Source organism: Anser brachyrhynchus (assembly GCF_964034855.1).
Source record: "Anser brachyrhynchus genome assembly, chromosome: 4".
Classification (NCBI taxonomy): Eukaryota; Metazoa; Chordata; class Aves; order Anseriformes; family Anatidae; genus Anser; species Anser brachyrhynchus.
In genome coordinates this window covers 63,985,156-64,010,657 of record NC_137698.1, presented here as the reverse complement: position 1 = coordinate 64,010,657, position 25,502 = coordinate 63,985,156, and the positions used below count along the sequence as shown (strand labels likewise).

The 25,502-nt window shown below is 40.4% G+C and overlaps 1 protein-coding gene across 10 annotated transcripts in view; it reads right to left on the bottom strand.

The window, feature by feature from the left end:
- Positions 1–25,502, bottom strand: part of LOC308194188 (uncharacterized protein) — a 208,397-nt gene that overhangs the window by 131,970 nt on the left and 50,925 nt on the right. For 2 of the 10 annotated variants that reach the window (XR_013950377.1, XR_013950378.1), the window contains 2 exons: positions 17,682–17,811; positions 15,993–16,283 (listed from right to left, as the gene is read on the bottom strand). The exons of the other annotated variants lie outside the window; for them this stretch is intronic. The gene's annotated coding sequence lies outside the window, so the exon portion shown is untranslated. Of the gene's footprint in view, positions 1–15,992; positions 16,284–17,681; positions 17,812–25,502 lie in introns of those variants that run through there. 10 annotated transcript variants of the gene reach the window in all.

Here is a 25,502-nt window from a genome sequence, read left to right as displayed (position 1 = left end):
TGCATGTCACACTTCTCTTCTTAATGAAAAACTTCTCTTTTCATCAGGGGAGATCTTATCCAGCTAATCATATGCAATTACAAAAGTATTGTACACAGTGTGAGAAATACCTTTCAAAATATTTTTTTCTGCTTTCAGAACCATTCTTTTCTCTTTTTACTTCATGTGTTACATTCAGATTTACTACTGTTACTAAACAATTTTCCTAAATGCATAACAGGCCTAAAGGGTATAGAATTAAAATATATTTACAATCAGAAAATCTGAAGAAAAAAATAAAGGGTTCTGTCTCTTCAGCAATGTACTTGGCTCTGAGAACGTAAAATAAAATAATGTCTGACTATGAACCTTCTGTTCTCTCTGGGGAGCATTTTTTTACATAAGTAACCCCATTTATCTATACTGGTAGAAGTACACTAAAGATTCCAAAGGCAAGCATCAGAGCTGAGCGATTCAGTTGGAGCTGCACATGAGATGACAGGCTGTGAACCGTGGTTTTATTAATTCTTTTTGGCAATGTGACCCCAGTAACTGCAAAATAACAGTAATGTGAAATATGGTACACAAAATGTAACAAACCACAATTATGCTGTGAATCTGCTCTTGGAAAAAACAGCAGTGAAGGATGCTCAGTATCCCAGGACATGTGAGGTTAACCTCAGCTAACCAGGTTAATCTCCCTTTTGCTCTCTATTATATTGATGGAGAAGGACAAGCTCATTCAGACCATTATCACAGAGCAAAAGCCAAAGTTTACTTATTTTACTTTCTCCTGAGGACTCTGCATGTCTCTCACTCACTGCAGGAGGACACTGACTGTCCTGGAAAAGTGCCTTTTGTAAATACCCATCTTAGAACCATGGCTAAAGGTAGATTCCAGTAGGTAAATGAATCTAAGCTATGTATGAATGTGTATGTTGATCATCAAGATATAACATGCAGATTGTCACCAATGACACAAATGAGGGTGGAAATGAAGCACATTCTCAGTGGCTTTGCTTGCTGACAAACAGGAAACAAATGCAGAAATCAATATCCACTACACTAAGAAGCTTGAAGTGGCAGGGAAAGAATTTTTTTAATGGAATTATTCTGGACCTCAGATCTCGTAGGCCATGGTTACATAAGCACATGGAAGAGGGCCGGGGCCCAGGCCTGAGGTTGTCACAGGCCGCCCCTGAGGTTGTCACAGGCTGACAATGCCCCTCCAGTGATGGCACTGCTCTGACCTGCGGTTTGGCCTGGGCCAAGCAGCACAGCCCCAAACCATGCCTAGGCAATGTCAGAGTGACACTGAAGCCCAGGAAAGATATAATCAGATGCCACCCTATTCCTATGGTCAAGATGCTGACCATACAGACAAGTGACATCAGGATATTTGTCCTAAGGGAGAGAGGGAAGTCTATGGACCACTTTGTTTAATAGTATAGAAATAGGGTGTTTTGACCAGACTGCAGCATGGTTGCATAATATGATATTAATTTCCATCCCCATGCCCATCATGAGGCAATATCAGTCCCTCTTTCAATTTTTCTATACACCGGCTCACTACTAACATGAAATAACAAAAACTACTACTTCAGTTCTGCCCTTGACACTGGAATATTTTGTTAATATAATCACTGAATTATTCCCTTATCCATGATATTTATTAACGCTGAGCTCTGACTAGCAAACAGCTTTATTTTATTGCCATGATTTCTGGCTTTCTCACAGCTTTAAAAATATGAACTGAAACACTCACTCCAGGAGTGGTCAAAAATATTACTACTTCAATACAAAATTGCAGGTAGTAAATCTTTTCACATATGAAAATTAATCCCTTACCTTGTTTAGAGAGACACATATTTCAAAACAAAATTACAGCCGTAAGTGATCAGAAAATCTCCACCGTTGATATTCCTGCCTGCTTTCAACAGATAGCAGAGGTACAAGGAAACCTCCTGCTGCTTTCATAGAAATATCAGCCACAGTGCAGGTGACATTACCGGGAAGCAGAACATCAGCAAAGAAAGCAGAGAGAATCTTCATTAACAGGGTCTCAATTACACAGGATATACAGGGTCTAAACTGGACATATTCGTTTGTGTTGTTTGCTCTGTGCAGGCTTCAGAAAGAAAAACAAGTCCAGTCTGAGGACTTGGTCACTGACAACAGCTCTGGTCTCGTAATAGAGCAGGACTTCCTTTGAGGAGGCAAAGCTCTTCTGGGTGAAAGATGAGACTTTCACTGGGAGCTTAGTATGAGACTTTCACTGGGAGCTTAGTATGAGACAGCGAAGGCACCTAAAGTCTCTAGGTTTACAGTAAACATAAGCACAGTTAGCTTCAAGTGCAAGACATCTGCTGTCTCTAAAGAGCATGCACATTTATGGAAAAAGAAAAAAAAGCCTCATATTTTACTGCCCACATATACATTTTATTGCCACCAACTACATGAAGTACTCAGACACTCTGGCACTATTGGTGGTAGAAACTGTGAAGCCAGAGGAGCTTCATTCAACGGTCAGGCAGAGCTCCATGGGTCTGTAGTCACACAGGAGGTGCCCTGAGACACCTTCCCAGATGGCTGGGGATACCTCCTGCCCCTAGAAGCCCTTACATGTTGTGTAGACTTCTCTGCCTGACCCAGGACACGGAGTCTAAGTTCAGTAGCCAAGCTCAGGAAATAGTCCCTTTGAAAGAGCTGGTCATCTTGAGGCTTGTGATAGCCTTCTAAAAACCCTAAAAATACTCTTCCTAGTTTCCTCTGCAGTGCCTTCATCACTGATTTGGGGGATAGGACCAACTGCTTGGTCAAGTGAAGGGGACAATTCAATCCTGGTGGTAATCAATATCCTGTACTGTATTCCTAGTGACCAGCTCTTAGAATGGGATTGGCACAGTTGAGTGAGCTTGTACAGCTCCAAAGAGAAGATAATCAATGCAGACAGGGAAAACAAACAAACAAACAAGCAAAACAAAACAAAAAAAAAAAACACCAAAAAATCCTATCCTCTTTGTAGTGCTTGAATCAAGACATGGAAGAACAGAGGGCCCATTGTAGAAAATAAGCCCGCTACGTTCTGTGGCTTTCAGGAACACAGCACATGTAGTGTGTTAAGCATAGGGAAGATGGACACAGTCCCACTTCCTTAGTCACCAGCTCTCCATCCTGCAGCACGTGCTTGGCTCTGCTGCCCCGGTGTGCAAGCATTACCTCAGTTTAGATGTCTTACAGCAACAGGCCAGTCAAGGTGGACATAATCAAGTCTCCCACTCACTTGAGAAGGGGGACTGACAAAATTGCACACTACACAATCTAAGTAAAATAATCATTTTTATTAAGTTTAAACTCACCATCGGAAACAAAAATAAGAACGAAGAAAGCAAAGCAAACTATCGCAGAAAGTATTTCACTGCCATGGCCAGTTGAGCTTAAGGCCATGCATGCTTTCACTGGTTTGGTATGTTCTGAAGGAGGAAGAAGTTTTCAAGTCTGTCCTGCTCACATGTGACCCAGCGCAGGCTGCTCCACCCTGCCTCGCAGCAGTGCAGAGCCTGCCAAGCCTGCTGCTGAGATTCCCTCACTGCCTCCTCTTGGATGGAGAATAGAGCACAGCTACTCCATTTCTTTCCTGTGTAGGTTGTCAACGCCATGATAAAGTTGTTGTTTTTATATTTTTTATTTTTTATTTTATTTTTCTCTGTATTCTGAGTTACTTCCCATTCTTCCTTAGAGGATATATAAATCCACTCTAAACAGTTTATTCCTCAAGCACTAGGGACTAACAGATAAAATAACACAAAGTTAGGAACATAGGCCAAGTGTCTGTCCCAATAGTCAAAGTGAGTTTCACCACGGTCTGCGAAGGGACTCAGACTTGGCCCTGTTTCTGCAGATATGGAAAACATTAGTGAAGCTTTAGAACATGCCTGAGGCTCTGTCCTAACCTCTGTTGAGCAGCTATAGGAAAAATGTAAGAGACATAAATTTCTTCTTCGTTCACAAGCCAGGGCAGGAGAGTTGTCCAAAGAACCATCTGTGACAGCACATTTTGAAGGTGCCATACGTTTTCCAAGCTATCAGAAGACTAAAGAAGGACTGCAGTGGCTGCTGATGACAGCATATGCAGTCCTCAGGGAAGGGTGGTCGTCTTGTGGAGGAGGATGGCATGTCCCAGAAAGGGTGTCAGCCAAGACACAGGTTTGTGGTGGGAACAAACAATATCTTCAAGGCAGAGGAAAGGTTAAGCTGTGCTCGTGTTCTGTACTGCTAGGCATGTTTAACTCTTAGTTCATAATTACCAGGAGTAATTTATTATCTCATTATCATCACGGAAACTTAATCAACAGAAAGGTCATTAAAAAGGTCCAGACTTTTACACATTGCCAGATTCTGGCTTGTATATTCTGCTACATATTTGGAATGGAGCTCCTTAGCTCCACAGTCTGAGCAGAAGTGGACTTGGCAAAGGAGAGGATCTAATCAACTTCATTTGTACTTTGCCTTCTTTCACAGAAACTGGGAACATATGTCAAATCAAGAAACCACAGAAGTGTCCAGGATCATGGTTTTCATTTTTCTGGAAAAATAGAACAGATGGAAGGCCAAGTAACCACATCTATTCATTGTACGTGACTTTCTGTCGTGGGTGTGTAAGAGGTTAAGTATCAGCCTTTCTCCTGTTGTCTGCCAATTAGATTTTAAGGAGTTTGACATGGAATTATTCTTAAAGACTTCTGTATGAGGCTGACAAAATCAGCTAAGTAATAAGGAAAACAAACAAACAAACAAATGAAAAAGCACTGCGCTGTGTAAAATACAGTGAAATACAGTAACTGCAAGACTTAAAGAAGTTGAGAATTACTGTGGTGTGCTGCTATTTTTCTATGGGAAGGAGGTTAAAATCTCTCCATATGGTTTGGTCTTATTATAGAATGATGCACATAGATACTGTAATTTCATACACAACAAGTGAAAAGGGTGATTTCTGCATAACAATATGTCACTTCCTTCTATCCCAGGCTGCTCTGTATTCTGACCATTCTGGCATGACCTTTCTGGTGTTGAAATCAAGCAGCTCCCTGACAGCACGTGTGAAGGGTTTAGCTATGTTTGGTGTTCAATATAAAGATCCAGGCGTGTCGTTTTGCCATGGTGAATTTAGAGTGAAAGAATGGATTAGTCATGGCAAAAATGCTAAGTATAGATGAAACTCAGCAAAAGCTATGGGCTTGTTTTCTAGCACTTTGGTGAGGCTTGTGTCTTTCTATTTATTTGAAAGGTTTTTGCATATTTGTTTTCTGTTATTTTGGGTTTTAAGCATGATGGTAGCTAAGAGTGTGCTGGACGAGATAGTGCTGCAGATGAAGGGAAGCAAAGACCACTCTAACAATACTGCCTTTCCATACAGAGAAAAGATATTTATTATTTATATCCATATTGCCTGAGAATTGCCCCTATGAATAGGAGTTCACTACGATGGTCTCAGCAAAGACCCTCAAAAGCTTTAAAACTAGTTATAAAATGGCTATAGGCAATATATCTCCAAGGCAATATATATATTATTATTATATTATATATAATATATAGGCAATATATCTCCTATCTCCAAGGGGAAAACGGATCCTAGGCCAGGAGCTGGCGGGGCTCATAGAGAGAGCTTTAAACTAGGTAAGAAGGGGGACGGGGCTCAAACAAGGCCTGTTGGAGCTGTGCCGGGGGAAACAATGGCTAGGCCGGGGAAGAAGGCGATGGCCCAGCTGAAGTGCACCTACACTAATGCACGCAGCATGGGTAACAAACAGGAGGAGCTGGAAGCCATTGTGCAGCAGGCAGGCTACGACTTGGTTGCCATCACGGAGACGTGGTGGGACCGCTCCCACGACTGGAGTGCTGCAATGCCTGGCTATCGGCTCTTCAGGAGGGACAGGCAGCACAAAAGGGGTGGTGGCGTGGCTCTCTACATTAGAGAATCTTTTGATGTTGTGGAACTCCAGGCTGGGAATGATAAGGTTGAATCCCTGTGGGTTAGGATCTATGGGAAGGCCGGCAAGGCTAGCATCCTGGTGGGGGTCTGCTATAGACCGCCGAACCAGGATGCGGAGACGGATGAGGAGTTTTATAGGCAACTGACAGAAGTTGCAAAATCGTCGGCGCTTGTCCTCGTGGGGGACTTCAACTTCCCGGACATATCCTGGAAACACAACACGGCACAGAGAAAGCAGTCTAGGAGGTTTCTGGAGAGCGTGGGAGATAGCTTCCTGACGCAGCTGGTCAGTGAACCTACCAGGGGTGGTGCCCCGCTAGACCTTCTCTTCACAAACAGAGAAGGACTGGTGGGAGATGTGGTGGTCGGAAGCTGTCTGGGGCAGAGTGACCACGAAATGGTAGAGTTCTCTATTCTTGGCGAGGCCAGGAAGGGGACCAGTAAAACTGCTGTCTTGGACTTCCGGAGGGCTGACTTTGAGCTGCTCAGGACGCTGGTTGGCCGAGTCCCTTGGGAGGCGGTTCTGAAGGGCAGAGGAGTCCAGGAAGGCTGGGCGCTCCTCAAGAAGGAAATCGTGATGGCACAGGAGCGGTCCGTCCCCACGTGCCCAAAGATGAGCCGGCGTGGAAGAAGACCGGCCTGGCTCAACAGAGAGTTGCGGCTGGAGCTTAGCAGAAAAAAGAGGGTTTATAATCTTTGGAAAAAAGGGCGGGCCACTGAGGAGGACTACAAGGATGTAGCGAGGCTGTGCAGGGAGAAAATTAGAAAGGCCAAAGCTCATCTGGAGCTCAATCTGGCTACTGCCGTTAAAGACAACAAAAAATCCTTTTACAAATACATCAACGCGAAACGGAGGACTAGGGAGAATCTCCATCCTCTACTGGATGCGAGGGGAAACCTAGTTACTAAGGATGAGGAAAAGGCTGAGGTGCTTAATGCCGCCTTTGCCTCAGTCTTTAGCGGCAATACCGGTTGTTCTCCGGACACCCAGTGCCCTGAGCTGGTGGAAGGGGATGGGGAGCAGGATGTGGCCTTCGCTATCCATGAGGAAATGGTTGGCGACCTGCTACGGAGCTTGGATGTGCGCAAGTCGATGGGGCCTGATGGGATCCACCCGAGGGTACTGCAAGAACTGGCGGAGGAGCTGGCCGAGCCGCTTTCCATCATTTATCGGCAGTCCTGGCTATCGGGGGAGGTCCCGGTTGACTGGCGGCTAGCCAATGTGACGCCCATCTATAAGAAGGGCCGGAGGGCAGACCCGGGGAACTATAGGCCTGTCAGTTTGACCTCAGTGCCGGGGAAGCTCATGGAGCAGATTATCTTGAGGGTCATCACGCGGCACTTGCAGGGCAAGCAGGCGATCAGGCCCAGTCAGCATGGGTTTATGAAAGGCAGGTCCTGCTTGACGAACCTGATCTCCTTCTATGACCAAGTGACGCGCTTGGTGGATGAGGGAAAGGCTGTGGACGTGGTCTACCTTGACCTAAGTAAGGCTTTTGACACCGTTCCCCACAACATTCTCCTCAAGAAACTGGCTGCTCGTGGCTTGGACTGGCGTACGCTTCGCTGGGTTAGAAACTGGCTGGATGGCCGGGCCCAGAGAGTTGTGGTGAATGGAGTCAAATCTGGTTGGAGGCCGGTCACTAGTGGAGTCCCCCAGGGCTCGGTACTGGGGCCGGTCCTCTTTAATATCTTTATCGATGATCTGGATGAGGGCGTCCAGTGCACCCTCAGTAAGTTTGCAGATGACACCAAGCTAAGTACGTGTGTCGATCTGCTCGAGGGCAGGAAGGCTCTGCAGGAGGATCTGGATAGGCTGGAGCGATGGGCTGAGGTCAACTGTATGAAGTTCAACAAGGCCAAGTGCCGGGTCCTGCACCTGGGGCGCAACAACCCCAAGCAGAGCTACAGGCTGGGAGATGAGTGGCTGGAAAGCTGCCTGGCCGAGAAGGACCTGGGAGTATTGGTGGATAGTCGGCTGAATATGAGCCAGCAGTGTGCTCAGGTGGCCAAGAAGGCCAACGGCATCCTGGCCTGTATAAGAAGCAGTGTGGCCAGCAGGTCGAGGGAAGTGATTGTGCCCCTGTACTCGGCTCTGGTGAGGCCGCACCTCGAGTACTGTGTTCAGTTTTGGGCCCCTCGCTACAGGAAGGACATGGACGTGCTCGAGCGAGTCCAGAGAAGGGCGACCAAGCTGGTGAGGGGTCTGGAGAACAAGTCTTACGAGGAGCGGCTGAGGGAGCTGGGCTTGTTCAGCCTGGAGAAGAGGAGGCTCAGGGGCGACCTCATCGCTCTCTACAGTTACCTGAAAGGAGGCTGTAGAGAGGTGGGGGTTGGTCTATTCTCCCACGTGCCTAGTGACAGGACGAGGGGGAATGGGCTAAAGTTGCGACAGGGGAGTTTTAGGTTGGATGTTAGGAAGTACTTCTTTACCGAAAGGGTTATTAAGCATTGGAACAGGCTGCCCAGGGAGGTGGTGGAGTCACCATCCCTGGAGGTCTTTAAAAGACGTTTAGATGTAGAGCTTAGGGATATGGTTTAGTGGAGTACTTAGTGTTAGGTCGGAGGTTGGACTCGATGATCTTGAGGTCTCTTCCAACCTAGAGAAATCTGTGAATCTGTGAATAGCCACAGGGCTACAAGGAAGCAGTGGCATGGAAGCCATTCCTCAGAAGAACTTCCAGCCGAACGAGCATTCTGCTGTCCAAAAAGTTTGGGTGGCAAGGAAAGGGAAAATATGGAGGAAGATTTTGATGGAGAATAATAAAGTATAATGTTGTGAATATTCCTAGTTCAAAGCATAAATTAGTCAGAACTAACTCCAAATCCATGGGGACCGTACTTTGTGATTTCCAGCACCTATGGCATGGCAAAGTCTGAACCCTAAGCAGCCATGATTGCCTTCAGCTGATATGAGGGAAGAATTGTTTTTGTCTTTCTGGGTGATGCTCAAGACACTCCAAGGCAAGTGACATTGGGGCCAGTTAACTCACCGAGTTCAGTGTTGTGAATAAGTGTAAGACTCACATTTTCCTGTTGTGAGGCTTGCTTTTTATTTGGGACATCTGTGGTCAAAGCAATCTGTGTGAAGTTCATGGAGCTACACTGTTTAATTTTTCTCTGGGAGATTCAAGTAAAATGCTCAGCAATTGTGAGATTTCTATGCTCAGCACTTCTGTCTGTCTAGATTCTTTGTCCTCCTAGGAATGCACCAATGCCTCATCATACTTCTAAATGCTGAGTTTTGAGTGGAGTTTCCTTTAATGCACATTCATTGGAGTATCACAGTCAAGGCTGATTGATTTCAATTCAAAAATAAAAAGGCGTGATATTCTCACATTTATCAATATTCCCCCCCCCCCCTTTTTTTTTTTTGGATTTTTTTCTAAAAGGACTTTGATTTTCAGGTTGAGATTTTAAACACACATAAGTCTAAGCTATGTCTAAGAAATTCTACACTATCGTTACCACAGCAACTAGAATTATTATATATGCCAATTAAGGATTGTAAAACTAATGACTACACAGAGAAATGTCAATTCCTACAAAAGGAGTCTCTATTCTGTCTAATAAGAAGCTGTTTTCTCGAGTTTGTGGTTTTATGTGAATAGAAACACGCATGCAAATAGTGACGTTTCTCCAAACCAAAAGTCTTCCAATTAAATTACAATATAAACTTTGTATTGCAGAACTTTCTATTTTTCTGGCTACATTTTCCTTGACTTTTGACTTAGCAAACAATAGTCCTTTTCCCCAATAGCTGCAAATCTAAATTTTAAATATATATAATTGTAATAATTCTGAATAACAAACAATGAGATAATTTAGATCCTAATTACCTGTGGCTTAGTTCTGCAAATCTGATTGAAGAACTTCTGTAGCAATGAAATTTGCATTTAGAGCAAAATCCTGTATATAAAAACACGTTAATATTGGAGTAATTAATTTGTTTAGCAGTAGTCTTCAATTTATCACCCTGCACCTAGAAGTGGGTAGACAGCTATGATGAAAAAAAAAAAAAAATCACAAAAATTGGAACACCATCTTTTGACAAAGAAACTGTATGAACAGGATTCTTACTGAATTTAAAACTGTGAAGTATATATGTCTATACATAAGCTACTCATCCTAGATTTCTTTCACAATCATTGGAAAGTAGCAGTCATTACTAAGGTGCTATTAGACATCAACATGAAGGAAGGGAACTCCAGCCTATTCTTTCCACTGACTTTGAACACCGGGAGCTCAGACACATTGCTCACCATTGCAGACACCACAGTGAACTGAATCCCACCCCATATAACTTTTGCCCCATTACTCTGTATCTCATATGCCCCACTACTACAGTAACATTTCAATGAGGAATTTCTCAGGCATCTTGAGAAGTCTAAAATATGATGACATTAAAGCCCAGTTTTGCAAACCGTGGAAGACATATCTATGGTTTAGCAGCAGCAACAGCTCAATCCTAATAGCCAGAGTGCTTTAAATGTTCCCTTATAGATCCATGTACCAAAATACTTAACAAAAGAGTAAATCTTCAGAGAACTGAGATAATTTTACAATTAAGACTGGTCCAAACCTCTTTTTAGGGCCCTAATTTTGGCACTGACAGCAAGGGCTCATAGGAGAGTGGATCAGCAGGTAGTCCTAGGGCAGCTGAAGTAGATGGAAAGCATTACTCTGGAAGAGTACATCCTTCTCCACTGACTGTAAAAGGGGCTGGCAGACAAGCTGGAACCAGAAACCTAACTTTTACCCTGTAGATTTAGTGAGATTATTATTATTATTATTATTCATAGCTGATGCTTTTTTCTTTTAATCACTGGAAGTGAAGTCAGCTTGAAACCAACATCTGCGGCTGACCTCTTCATGCTACCTCCATGCAGCTGGCATGCTTTAAAGAAAGGTGAAGTTACTGGGACATTAAGAGACTCCTAACAAGTGGACCTTTGATGTTCCTGGTATACCAGTTCTACAACATCAGAAAGAAAAAAAAAAAAATACAAAACTTTTCAGGACTGTTAAGCTAACAACATGGTCAAGACAGGCACCACTAAAGGGGTGCACACATGATGAGGTGACATACTGGACTTCACCCAGTTAGTTCCAGGTGGATGACATCCCCACACTGTACTTTGCAGGTTTCTCAGGCCATACAGTACATTAGCAGCTTATATGGCTTGGTTTTGTAAGTGTATATACTCTTCATTGTGTGTGTACATACATGCCACCACTGAGCAATTAAAGCTGCTGTAGGTGACAGGCCTATGCTACTGTAATAGGTTTAAGCTTTGCTCTGTCATAACTGAAGGAGAAAAAATGTCTTTTAAATGGGAAGCAGTGATAAATAATAAATGTTAAAATTTCAAAGAAAATTGTTAATCAGTCAGACAAAGCAGTGTCTATAGGTTTCAACAAAAAAAAATATTAATAGATTTCAAGGACAGGAATGTATTTCTGAAAATGATGGGTTTTATCCACCAAAATTTCACCCAACCTGTCATTTCAAAGTGTTTTTTCTTTCCCTCCCATGAACTGATGCAAGTAATCAAAACTTTGTAGAATAACTGCAGTTATGTAAAATTTGCTAACATTGAGCTGCCAATGTCTGGCTTTCTAGATCACCACATCTATCCTGTTTGTAGTAACGTTTATTTGTACTCCTTGGGGAGAACGCTTGTGCCTCCTAATCAAATAAATCCAATAAAATCAATTTCCCATGCAAATATAAGGAAGATTTTTCATTTCCAAACCACTGGAATCCTTAAGGCCCACACACAAAGATGCCACCCTGTGCTTTGAAGCATTGTTCCTGAGATGTCCAATAAGGTAGTCATGTTCTAGATGGATATTTTGCAGTATCCAACAGCTGGCAGCTTCACCTGTTGCTAAACAGAAGCATCATTTACTCTGAATCACAGAAGGACTTTTTTGTGGTTAACCTGGAGTAAAGGAGAATCATGTGAAGAAAAACACATACAGACACTAGACAATGCAAACACATAAAGAGGCTGGTAAGATAACCCCCATGCTGCTTTTAGACTGTGCCTATGTTTTATCTCCCCCATCACCTATACTTTTTCTCTCTCACAGACGCACACCTGAGGGTAGGAGTCATCTCACTTATCTTTATTCATCTAAAAAGCAAGTGTCTAGTCTAAACTGGTTATCTAGGTTCCCTCTAGATTCAGTGGAGAGAAAAAAAAAGTGAGAGGCAAGCATATCCAGAGGGCAATTCACTCACCTGCATTAGACACTCAGAATGGGATGAATCAGCCTTTAGAAATGCTCCTCTCTCTCCTTGACTGCAGAGGGAATTTAGGCAGCATGCCTAGAAAAGACAACTAACTGATAGAGTTAGGTAGAGTGAATACCACTCCATATGAGGGTATATCCTGCTTTTGGAGACTGTGCTGTCCTTTGTTGTGATTTATCATGCTAGCAGAAGAGAATAAATCTTTCACTGAGACAAACCAGAGAGTGGTTGGAATCTAATCTGTGCTCCAACTGCGCCTTTTTCCTAGAGAAAAAGTGTTTGGAAAGTGTCCTCAAGTTTTCATGCACCAACATGCTTCCCACTTCAGGTAAACAGCACAAGCCATGGCTCTGTTGCAAAGTAGTTCCCACAAGATTTCTTCCCAGGATGAAAGTTAAGGATGATGGAATGGTTTAGTAAAGCTCTGAGTAATCGTCCCCACTTTGGGATGCAGCAAACAGAGCGGTGCAATTGTGAGATTCTTCATGGTCTTCTTCAAAGACTGCCTGAACATCATTTGAAACTGCAGGCTATTATAATATAAAGTAGACCAACTGGAATGCAAGTAAGGGCACATAGAGAATACAAGGCACAGTGCATTAACCGCCTGTGTAATTCATGGACATAGTCATTATTTACTACAGCTCTGAAGAGGCTACCAATAGCCCCCTCAGGAATTACCACTCACTTGGTGCTTGTAGCAGTAGCATTCATCCAGTTAAAGCCCAATATACCTCTCACAGTACCTCTCACGGAAGATGAAGCTGGGAATTATAGGGATGGATGCTTGTTTAGTATGTGGCCCCACACTGCACACTACTCAGACACTTTCTGGGGTGAGGACTGTTCCTTTCCTCCTGGAATTCAGCAGTGCTCTGCACACTGCAGCAGCAGCACGAAGGTGTAAAGGCCAGAATCTTCACTAACATTGAATGCTCATTCTAAGGCACCTAACACCTGATATTTTTAAAAGACAAAGCATTATATAGCATTTGGCATGTAAAAGGAACAGATTTTTCCAATTTAACTGGTGACAGTGAATCCTCAGAACTGAAAAACAAATGAACAAACAAAATACAGATCCTGGAATGCTTTATCCCAGGTAAATGTTTAGAAAAATGGGGCGAGTTAAAAGAAAACAAAATAAAATTTTAAAAACACAAGAGTTCTTGCAAAAAAAAATTAATTTGAATGTCTTGGTTAGCATGAAAAGAGAGTGTAATGGAATATATAGACAGATTTCTTCATATCAGTAGATAAATGCCTTGCAAGTCTTACTGCAGTTTATTCTTTGTTTCCCACGTCTTCCCAATTTTGCAAAGGTTCTACAGAAAACATTTCATTAAACAAACGTCTCAGCTTTCAGTCATTACACTATTTGCTGTATTTTAAATGAGAAGCTGGAGACCTCACTTATAATCTTTTGAAATTGTGCTCCACAAAGCTTAATGAAAATAGAATCTTAATTTTTTTTTCTTACTTGTCCCTCTTTCCAACCAGGCAAGAAGCTCTCAGTGGGACTATCTAGCCTCCAAAAATTCTTTGTCCCTTTCTTCTTTCACTCTTCAAAATCCTTCAATAATTCATCTTTTCCTTCTACCAGATTCAATATAGTCTACATTTTGCCTCATTAAGCTGGGAAAAATCCTTCTTCATTTAAGAGTGAAAGTAAAGTATCTCAAGACAATTGGTTAGGGAGTCACAGTCATCAGTGCTGCAATTTAATATCAGTTCTCCCTTTAAATAAATGATAATTACAGCTTTTGAATTAAGAGGTTCAGAGACTGAGCTCTGCAGTTCATTGTCCAACTATGTTAAAATGGAATTAAATAAAATACTCCACTTTTATAAAATAGTGAGAATTTGCAAGGTGCAACTTAAAGATGCAAAGGCTGTCATGTCCAAGTCTGATAGAAAAGCTCTGGGACTGACAGTCATCTCTTTTTTGAAGGTAAACAGATGCTTAAAGAGAAGCAAGGTGTCCATGACATACTTTGGTCACATCTATATTAACAAATTCAGCCTATGTACTTAACAGCTATCATCACCAATAATGACCCAACTGGAAGAAAAGCTGGAAAATGATCTCTAGTTTCAGTTTTATTTTCTGAAGAAAGGACATTTCTAGCCTCCTTCTTTGTGATTAAAACCTTGGACATGCAAACTGCTAGAAAACTGATGTAACCAGATTGTCAGGATAGAAAGAAACAAGCAGCTGGGATCCCCATCTGCTGCAATAAGGAGCTAAGCTAAAAATCCTCCCAACATACCCATCTGAGGTAAAATGAGTCAATAAAACTGTATTTTTATCCATCGAATCAACCCACCAATTCCTTTCTTTTCCTCTACTTCCCTTTACCCTCCCCTTTTACAACATACTTAAACCAGTATTGTCTGATACGGTCAGGGTTTTTTAACCAAGTCAGCGATCTGCTATATGAGTAAAAGTTGTCACACATAATTTATGTTTAATGTTAAAGACATTTTTGTCTCATTGTCTTCAGCAGTGCTACACAAATGCCAGTTCTGGTACTTCCTCTGTCAACAGTTCCCACAATTGCTACTCCAGTATGATGGAGGCACTGGTGTCATTGAAGCTGCATCAAGTATTTGATTTTAGATTGAACGTTTGTCAGCAATATAAATAAACTATAACACAGCAATTCCACTGCCTGTGACTCTGGAAACGGAGACATAGGGAATACAATTTTAAATGATTGTTTAAAATATGATAAAGAAAAGATTGGTTCAGATGAGAGACGTTTCATATTAGCATGGAGGAAAATAAAAATGAAAAAAGACGAGGCAAAGTTTTAAAAATGTATCATTTTTAACAAAATGGCCACTCAATATTTAATATCAATCAAGTTCAAACTGAAGTCATGCAGCATTTTTCCCTTTGTTGTTATTAATTAATTCCCTTTTCATAAAAAACAATACATGCATTTTATCTCCCTGCCCTTAAAATATTTTTCTTTTTATATTTTTTAAATCTATTTCCTCTATGTTTGATTTTCTTTTATTATTCCAAATTAAAATGTTTTATTCTGTAAGTTTAAAATTTTTCTGCTTTTCTATTTTTTGATCTTGTCCTGGGGTCCTTTATCTCATCTTATTTCAGTTCTTATTTACTGAATATTTAACCCATCACCATAGTTCAGGGCAACCCTGTTGTTTACTGTTTGACTTTAATTTATTTTTTACCGAACAGAAGCCTAGAAAGGAAGATATTTCCTTTCAGAAAGCCTTGCCTTTTATTTAGAATTTTAAGATCTTAACCATACCAATCATTTGGTTACTCTATATATACTCTTTGTATATGTAAGTTTACATCAAAATATTTATGAAATTCTTAGCTTTTGGGTACACCATTATTCTAGTAAATACAAACAACAAAAAAGCAAAACAAGGTGAATGAGCCATCCTGTTTTGATGAGTTTTGGTTACAATGACATTCTGCTTTGTTTGACAAAAAATGGTAATCACATGCACGTATTCACTCATCAACCTACTGAATATTGTCAACACTAGTAACAGACACAGACTACATCCATAGGATTGTGGCATTATGGCTATATAAGTTCATAAACACCAGCCTATCATAGTTTCACAAAGGTTGTATTGGCATTGATGTGATGATTTCAACATATTTTTCAAAGTACAGGTATCTTTCTGCTCTTTCATATAATCCACATGACGATCTTCCCATGCATGGGCTTGGTTTCCCCATTTCCCCCCCCCCCCCCCCATCTAACAGCTTCAGTTACACATCTTCAAACACTTTTCTTTTGAAGGAGTATTTAAGGATCAGCACTTTGAACGTGTTCATCACTATTGAGAATAAAGCATCATTGAGTGCAAAGCCTTAGTCCTACACAATGTGTTTTTGTCAGGCACCATCAGCGACAATCCAACAGCTCGGCAGCTGGCTGGTAGATGTGACCCAGCAGGCACTGCAGCAGCATGCCTGGGACTCCACTGCAGCTCCATTTGTAGCATCATGCAGGGTACCAGACACCAGGCCCCTGACAAGTCCACAGGCAATGAGCACAGCTGAAAGGACAAAATGACAAAAAAGTACCAGAGAGGCAACATTACACCATGGCTTATTGGTTATGGTAAAAACAAGTTTAAGGAGTATAAATAGCAAGCAGAACTCTTATCTCTAGCATTGATGGTGCACTGAGGGTTTTTTAAAGTGCTCTTCAAATTTGGTGCATGAATTATCACCTCTAATAGCTGATAATTAAACCACTTCAGTAAAGCTGTGAAATAGAGAGGACTAGCAATAAAATCTCAGTCTCACCTGGCAATTATTTTGAAACTATGCTCCAAATAATCAGATAAATAAATCTGTCTACGTCACAGACAATTCTCTGCAGACTGACAATTCCATAAATAAACACACACACAGATGCACACATCCACATCTATATGTATAAGCCTCAGTGAAATATGGAATAGGTCTTAAATCAGTTGCACAATCAAGGAGAAGAATAATATAAAACTAGAGAAGCACTCAACAACCTCTCTTGAACACTGTGTTACTGGCTCAAGAACATAACAGAAATGGCTAGATAAAAAAAAAAAGAAGCCAATAAGCAGATATTTTTCATTTGTGGAATCTGAAAAACTATCTGGCAGTCCTGCTCACTGTTCTGTTTTAGAAGTAAAACAAACTGTTCTAGCGACAAGTATCGATTTCACCATTAAAAGGAAACTACCCATTCATAAATATTAAGTGATGATATTATCTCTTTCCATGACTGCTTTCTTATAGGAAACAAAAGAAACATGATCCACATCCAGGAAAACAATAAATAGCTTTAGCAGTTACAGAATCTACTCATCCAACACATCTCTAAAATGGAAAACTGGAAGGACATTTTGGGAAGATCTCCCACTACAGAAAAATCTATTAGAATCCTATAAAAGACCCTGCAGTGCCATAGACAAACTTCTGCAGAAATAGAAGGGACACTATTAAGTATTTCAAGCCTTTTGATCTGATGAAAAATACTGTGTTTCTTATCTTCTAAAAAAGAAGTTTTTGTGCTCTATAGTTGACGGATAAAAAAAAAAAGGCTCATACAGTAGTGTGAGAACCATTGTGTTCATTAAGAAGCTTAACATTTCGAATCTCTTATAAAAAATTATGGGTTAGAGCTCAGAAGTTGCCTGTGAAGTAGAAAAGAGTTCGTCCTTCCTTAGAAACCATGAGGTTTGGAGTTTTGAATCCCTTTAGGGAAAGAAGCAAACCACTGGAAAATCCTTGATGGTTGACTGTTAAGTCGTAATAGTTTAGTTTTAATTAAGTTCAAGGACATCTTTACCAAGGGCAAGGATATCTTTACCATTTTATCAGAATTATGAAATTTGATTTATAATTATAATATACAAAATCTATTGACTTTCAAAAATTGTCATAAGCTTTGACATTTTAAAATGTACCTGTATATTTCCATATCTTCTTTGCAACTGTGATGATTAAAAGTTTTGATTTATTGTTTTTGTTTGTTTGTTTGTTTTTTTAACACAAAAGATGATATCTTCATACAGTAATATAATTCAGGATCTAGAGCTGCAATAAAAACCGTAAGTATGGAATCAGAGACGGAAAAAGCAGAGGACACTAGGGCAAATTGCAGAAATAAATTGAGAGATTAGAAAGATGTGCATGGTTACATGATATTCATAATGCAGAAACATTTGAAAATGTTTCCTGTGAAGAAAACTTTTCCAATCTGCCCTGAAAAAAATAGTCACTACAGGTTGCCCAGAGAGGTGGTGGAGTCTCACTGTGTGGAGATATTCAAAACACATCTGGACGTGTTTCTGGGCAACCTGCTCTAGGTTCCTGATTGAGAAAGGGGTTAGACCAGATGACCTCCATAGGTCCCTTCCCATCTTGGCCATTCTGTGTTTCTGTGATTCTGTGAGCAGGCAAGATCAATCCTATGGGAAAGTCCCAAGTGGATGATATAATTTGTAGAGGAAGCTAATCTGAACCAGAATAAAACATAAATTTTGCCTCCACATGAGACTGCCATCTCCCTTGTATGTTGTGCTATATATTTTGTCCCTGGAAATATTTGAGAATATTTCTTTCTACTAAGCATAGGCATAGGCACTTGCCTGAAGGCAACTTGTAATGCGGAGTAGGAGTGAGCAAGGAAGGATAAAAATAGGAATGGGAATATGCATGGACAGACAGAGAGATAAACTAGAATTATATGTTTCATTGATTTCTCTTGAGTTATTCCTAATTTGCCCAGCAGGAAGAATATCAGGCCCAACAATTCATAGCTAATATTTGATTCAGAAATGTCAGAGCAGAAGGGAACAGTGCCAGTGAATAAAGTGTTTTCCCTAATGAATACATACATATCATTAGAATTGAACTCTTTATTTTATAATCAGTACAGTCACTAGAATTAAATATAAAACCAAGTGCTTCAGATAAAGCCATCATCACTCATGATAGTCATGTTTCATGCAGTAGCTTTTATTATACTGTAGGCAAGCAATGACTTTGTTTTTGCAGTACCAAAACCTCCCACTCTATAATCTACATCAGAATCAAGTAGAAAAAAGTTTTCAAAAATTCTCTGAAGCTGACAAAGAGAGAGCAGCAACAAGAACTGCAAACAAAGAATATTTCAGTTTTGAAAAGCTCCTGCAAAAATTGAAATGTTGTGAAATGTGTGTTTCAGATAAGTCCAAGAGCATCAGGCAGAAGCTTTCAACTGGAAAAAATCATATTACAGAATTTGGATATATTCACACATTTTAAGTCCAAAGTCATAATTCAAGCATCTTCTTGTTCTTATGAAGAATTAATTAAATGCAAGTTCTACAGTTAAGCAATTTATGAGGAATTTTTTGTTAGTGTCTGGATGTTATGTTGGAGAGGGATGTCATAGCTTCTTTTCAGTATATTAGTACTACAACTGTGGTGCTAGAAGGACAAATGGCCTGTCAGTACTTAAGTCACCTTCCTCTTTATCAAATGCTCTATCCATATCACAATTAATGGCTTTTATATGATGTTATTGTTTTATATTTCATTGTACTGTCTTATATAATAGCAACTCAAAATAAAAAAGAGTAAGGACCAAAAAAAAAAGTACTAAAAGAAAAAAGTGTTTCAAGCAGTACAGGTCTACTGTTTTCTGTCCTGGTCTCAGAAGACCAAGCATACACAATGATGAAAGTGACACTACAAAAAAGGTTATATTAAAGGAATCCCTGAAACAATTTATGCCAAGAAATATGACCTCAGATAAGCTGTGCTAATACAAAAATTAACTGCACTGGTAAGTTAGACAGAGATTGATAGGTTTTGCAGATGGAACAGTGAAAAGTGAAGTGGAGAGTGAGGTGGCAAAGTCAGTCCTAAGCCGACTGTGAGAAGTTGCAGATGGATCTCAAAACACCAACCATCCAGATGGTTAATGTAAGATGAAATTCAGTGCTGGTAAGTTCAGTGCATGTGGCAAAACAATTTTAACTGCATGTATACAACAAGAGCCTCTAAAGTACCTAATAAAACTCAGGAAAAAAGATTTTAGATTCATTGTAGATGCTCTCAGAAAATGTCGGCTCAGTGTCTAATGGTGGTTAAAAGAGCAAACAACATCTTCTGAATTGTTAGGACAGGAAGAAAGACTAAAGCAGAAAAGAAAGTATTATGCTGCAGTAGAAATCAATGGTGCACCTATTTCTTGAATCCTATGTGCAGTTCAGGTCCCCATATTACAAAAATAACACAATAGATCTAGAAAGAGTGCAGAAAGGAGCAATAAAGATCAGATTATTGAATGGTTTCTTTGGGCAGAGAGACTAAATATGATATTAGAGATTAAGATAATGTTCTTAAGCAATGAGTAAGGGTGAAATACAATAGAGGTCTATAAAATCAGGTTTGCCAAAGAGAAGTTGGAGGTACAACATATATTGACAACATGTGCAACGAGTCAAACAGAAATACCATTAGACAGCCTGCTTAAACTTAACAAAAGGAAGTACTTTTCTGAACAACACACAAATTGTAAAACTCATAGACACAGGAAGTTCTGAAAGCCAAAAATATAAATGGGTTAGGGATTAGACTGGCTTTTAAAAGCAGCAGTATGGGTGTGACCTCCAACTAAGACAGTCCCTAGGCTGCTGATTGCTGGAAGGCAGGAAGGCAAGGCTGAAGAACATAATTTCCAATACGCCTTTTAAGATCAGAATATTCAGAGGGTGATATTTTCCTTTCTGGCTTGCAAACAATAAAAAGCATTACTATGTGTTTTCATTCTCTGGAAATACAGCCTATTAAAATTTTCCTGTTCCCTTTAAGGCAGAAAAGCTAAATATCTGGCTCTTCATTCTATTTCAGACTGAAACTGTCTTATGCTACTGCTTGTCGTAGAAAGAGGGTTATAGAAGTAAATGGGGCTTTTGCTTAACTTTTTGCTAAACTAACAAAACAAGGCTCACAGAACCAAAACATTCTTAATTGTTTTTAAACAAATGTTGAAGGAAAAGTAAAATCCACAGTGCATCAAATTACAGGTTTCTTACAGTATCATATAAGAATTTTCTTCCTTGCCATGTCAGCTTCACCATTTTTTTATGGCTTACACAAGCTTTGTATCAGTCACAGAAAGCACATCTGATTTGTAACTCAAAATGTTCTGGTATTATACAGCAGAAAAGTCTAAACTTAAGAGCTAGAGAAAAGGACAGCAAGAAAGTATAATATCTTCCTTAATGGTATCATCAGGCAGTTTTACTTCAAGGGTCCTGTAATGCCTTGGTTTTGTCTGACATAAAGCTGCATAGCCAGGAATACCTTCAGAAATACTGTCAGAAAATCATTTTTTAGCTTTCCTGCTACCAAAAGAACAGAAACTTTCTTATGATTTATATTTCCATTTCTGGGAGTATATGGTAGTGTCTATGTTGTTCATAACATCAGGTAAATAACAGTTCATCTGCCATTTCTTTAGTCTTCTCAATATAGTGATCTTAATAGAGACTAACTGTACTAATGTATCCTAACTGTACTTCTGCAATAAATATGTCCTATTAGTTATCTGCTGTAGGTAGAGTTTCCCTATTTTAAGATCTTATTTTACTTTTCAAGCCCAGCAGCTAGAGAATCTGGACACCAACCCAGCTGAGTATCCTGCCTGCAGCAAGTCTGGAGAGTTCATTAGACAAAGCTTGCAGGGAAACCAGTGGAAGGAGACAGAGGTAACACTGAAAAGGCATTTATTTCAGGGCTGTGGTTGGAATGCAGCATCTTTATAGCAGCTGAGGCAGTTTCTTATACAGGTCTCTGTGTAAATAAATTGTGTTAACTTAGCAAAATGTGTACTGAAATGCTGTTATACTAAGAAGCTGTCTATATATTAAAGTTTTTGAGTATCTAATAATCAACAGGGAACAACTTTGTGTGTTTTGTTTTCTTCTAAATACAACTGGAGGTACTGAGCAGGTAATAGCAAAGATGAACATTAACATTTTAAGAGAAACACAGGTTTAGTTGCAGATCTCTCCGTATCTGCTGATGGAGAGTTGAGTGGGGAGAGGGATGACCTTCTGGGTGCAGTTCAGCATTGGAGGAGATGTTTGAGCCCTGGAGCCTGTCTCTCCTGTTCTCCCACTGAAAAACCTCAGGGGATGATCCATACCTCCAAGACTGCAGAGCCACATCTCATTCAGATGCCCTGCACAGTTAAAGCAGAGAAATAGACACTTCTGGGGCACAATTCACCTCACACACTTTAGTTATTTACTTGAGGTTGAGATGAATTACAATCTAAAAGCAACTATTTATTTCTACTGACTTTAAAGGGAGTCTGGATGACTTGCTCAGGTACAGCCATCTGTAGTGAAGTGCCTACAATTAGGTGAGATAAATCCCCCACATTTTTCTTGCTTGCTTTCCTGCCATGCATACAACCATCAAATCCTCATGCCAGTTTCCTTTGTCTATATTCTCTTCCTTGGGAGAAACTGAAGTCACATAGACCTGGTTTTGCTCTGGGCTTTGTTCACAAAGACACGCAAACCTCAATGGCTTTATTCACAAGACACATAAACCTCAATGGCTATGTCCCTTTTTTCACTCTCAGCTCTGCAAATGTTAAACCACAATCCTCACCTGCTCATCTGAATTCAGTTATGTTAGATTTTATGCTAGTTACATTGGTTCCGTCCCATGTCTTCCTATGCCCAGGAAAAGAAGAGACAACCGCATGCCTTGTAATCACTCCCCATTCCCCAAGGGAGTCTGGTTAGACAGGCTCTGCTTTTTCTTTCCTTAGAGCATAATTCTTCTGTCCTTAGTCATGGACACAGTCCCAGTAGTGTCCAGGAGAATTACTCCCTTGAGTTAATGCTGCTGAAACCCTGTTTCACCTCTCTTTAATCATGTTAATCTTCATCTTTTATTCACTACCTGATAACAATGGAATTGCAAGCTCTGCCTTACCTTCATCTAAATTTTAGACAATACTGCATAATCCAGTTAGAAATTCTAGAGAAGATGGGAGATATAACTCTTTATTAGGGATGCCATAGGTGAGTTAGTCATCTTGTGATCAGAGGAATCGGGAAAGAAAAATCTGATAGACAATTTTTTTTTTTCTGTTGTCATATTTTTCTGGCTTGGAAGTCATATCTTGTCCTGCTTTATACAATACTGAAAGTAAAACTGATCCCCTGACTTCACAGCATTTCACTGGGTGGCAGAAACAAACAGGCTGATTTTTAAATTGCTGCTATGGCTACTCTGACCGTCTGTCAGGAAGCCAATGCTATTCAACACCTATATGACTGATTATACCTCAATCCCTCACCAGACAACCAAACAGATGTCACCACCAAGGATGCCTAGTGGCTGCTGAATAACATTTCTGCTGCAGCGACACGGCCTCAATCAGGAAGAGAGGGGATTTTCTTGGGGAGGTAATTACCTCTTACTGCTATGAAATCTGGAAGCTGAAAACAATGAGGGTCCTAAACAGTGTGGTACAGGGAACAAATTTTAAAAAGAATAGAGGCATCCAACCCTACCAACAAATGCTAAATACGAGAGTAGCAACAAATATTTTACAGAACCAGACTGAACTTTGTTTGAATTAATACCTTCTCAATGTGCCAGGGATGACAAATACTGTATTCTTGACTGCACTAACACATTATTCAGTCAACACAACACATTCTAGCGAAGAAATACTCTTTGCTTTGAGCTGATATACAGGAATGCTACCAAGGCTCAGGCATAACATTCATACATATTTCTAGTATATTTTGCATAAACCATTTCTGAGGAAGTAAAAAAGATTCTGAAATATGAAATTCACAGAAAAACAATGAGCATGTTGATGGATCCATGACTTATTGCAGAATTAGAGCAGTAACCTGTGTATTTTCCCACCTCCTTGAAATACACCGTGATAAACATGCTGAGATAATGATAGTGATATGTAGTCCACTCACACAAGAAGAAATACATTCCAGATATGCATTCATTACAGCTTTAGTAAGCCCTGGAAATAAAGCAGCATTCTTACCTGTACATAGTCAGGTTTCTTGGTAGAGACAAGAGCAGCATTTTAACTATCTGCTGAGTCTCCACTTCACTTCATTGTATTGCAACTTTAAAAATGCTTTTTCTCTGTCTGACCTTGCATGGATTTTTGTGTTCTGGGGACATTTTTCTTCATTTTTAGCTTCATAGTATACTCAATATGGTCAACTGTTAAATGTGTAAGGCTTATTTATTTATTTAGTATTTTGGCTAAGTCCCAGGTAGCTCTTAAAAATATAAGCTTTACTACTTCATTTATACTCAAAACACCTATTATTATTTACTAGGATCTGGGCTAGAGCTGTTTAATATGAATGTCTAAAACATCATGCATAAATCTACTGAGCCCCCATAAAGAGATTGACTCAGAGGAGGGAAACTTTGTCCCAAGACAAAAGCTGTGATCAAATCCTGTCGATAAGAGTAAGCACATAAACTCCCTTCAACTCCACCAGAGTGACTTACCCAATTCCACACCAAATCTCTGTGGCAGAGCATGAACCAACAATTCCAAGTTTCAGAAATTCCTAATTCCTATATCATTTTTTTTCGAATTATGTATTTTTGTTGTTGCTGTTGTAAATATTTTTAATCTGAATTGGAATAATACTTAGAATACGGTCCCTTGAGGTACCGGCTATACCTGCAGAGTACTGTTGAAGAAACCTGTCTCTGTATACCACATGGGGACTGTCATTGCTTGAGGCTTCTCCATTGCCTGTGCAGCACTTCAGGCTGCCTTGCAAGGTAGGGAGATCCACAGAGCCATGACAGGGGAAGTTTGGCCTGGGTGTTAGGGGAAGGTTCTTTACCGAGAGGGTGGTCGTGCACTGGAACAGGCTCCCCAGGGCAGTGGTCATGGCACTGAGCCTGCCAGAGTTCAAGAAGCGTTTGGACAACACTGATCATTTGGACAGCACATGGTCTAATTTTTGGGTGGTCCTGTGTGGAGCCAGGAGTTGTACTCGATGATCCTTGTGGGCCCCTTCCAACATAGGTTATTCTATGATTCTGATTCTATGATCCAGAAAAACAGGATCTGATGGCTCAGCAGGGAGCAGAAGACCCAGTACCTTGGGGAATACTGGAAACCACACACACCCCTGAAGCCTCATCTCTCTGTAAAACCACATGAACTGCTTGCCAGGGTTGCTTGCACCATGGAGAGGCCAGGCCATAGGATGTACTCGTTCCCTCTGGTTGCTCCTGGGCTGTGGTAGTCATTTCTGTAGGCCTACCCTGCTACTCCATTTTATATTCTGGATATACAAACCATAGCATTCTGCCTCTATCTCAGGAAAATAGGAGATAAAATTTTCCTTGAAAAGTAGGCTCTGAATAGGAACGGCCATCCTTTCAGGGGGATTTTATACCTCAGAAAGGCCAAGGAATCAAGAAACCGAGACAAAGGAAAAGAAGGCCTGAATCAGGCCTTACATAAAGGCCTGGTTTATTTTACTGTTGACTTTAACTGGCTTTGCACCAGGCCCAAATTGCACAAGTTGTTTGATGAATCAGATACTTAAATGAAGCCAACTGAGAGGACCTAAAGAGGCTATGCAAAGGAGACATTGCCAAATTCCACACATACAGCAATGTGTAATGTTAAGAGGCCAAATGTTTCTTCAGAAAAATGTAGACAGTTTGTAGAAAATATGCAGCTTAAAGCTGATCTGTATTGC